Source organism: Octopus bimaculoides, chromosome 2, assembly GCF_001194135.2.
Source record: "Octopus bimaculoides isolate UCB-OBI-ISO-001 chromosome 2, ASM119413v2, whole genome shotgun sequence".
NCBI classification, from domain to species: domain Eukaryota; kingdom Metazoa; phylum Mollusca; class Cephalopoda; order Octopoda; family Octopodidae; genus Octopus; species Octopus bimaculoides.
The window spans coordinates 22466263-22466859 of NC_068982.1; positions in this window are offsets into that span (position 1 = coordinate 22466263).

Consider the following 597-nt stretch of genomic DNA (forward strand, 5'->3'; position numbering starts at 1 on the left):
CAACTGGTACTTAATTTATCGACCCCAAAAGGAAGAGAGGTAAAGTCGACCTCGGCGGAATTTGAACTGAGAACGTAAAGACAGACGAAATACTGCTAAGCATTTCGCCCGGCATGCTAACGTTTCTTATTTCTTTATTGCCCACAAGGGGCTAAACATAGAGGGGACAAACAAGGACAGACAAAGGGATTAAGTCGAATACATCGACCCCCAGTGCGTAACTGGTACTTAATTTATCGACCCTGAAAGGATGAAAGGCAACGTCGACCTCGGCGGAATTTGAACTCAGAACGTAGCGGCAGACGAAATACCGCTAAGTATTTTCACCCGGCGTGCTAACGTTTCTGCCAACTCGCCGCCTTAAATCGAGATATATGTTAATGAGTTTGCGTTTGTATGTACATGTGTGTGTATTAGTGTATGGTGCGTATGAAGTATATATGTATACATGTACATCTGTGTGAATGTATGTGTATATAACCATATATGTATGTGTGTATGTATGTAGGTATGTATATGCGTACATATATAAACATATATATTATGTGTGTATGTATGTAGGTATGGATATGTATGTAGGTGGGTATATATATATAT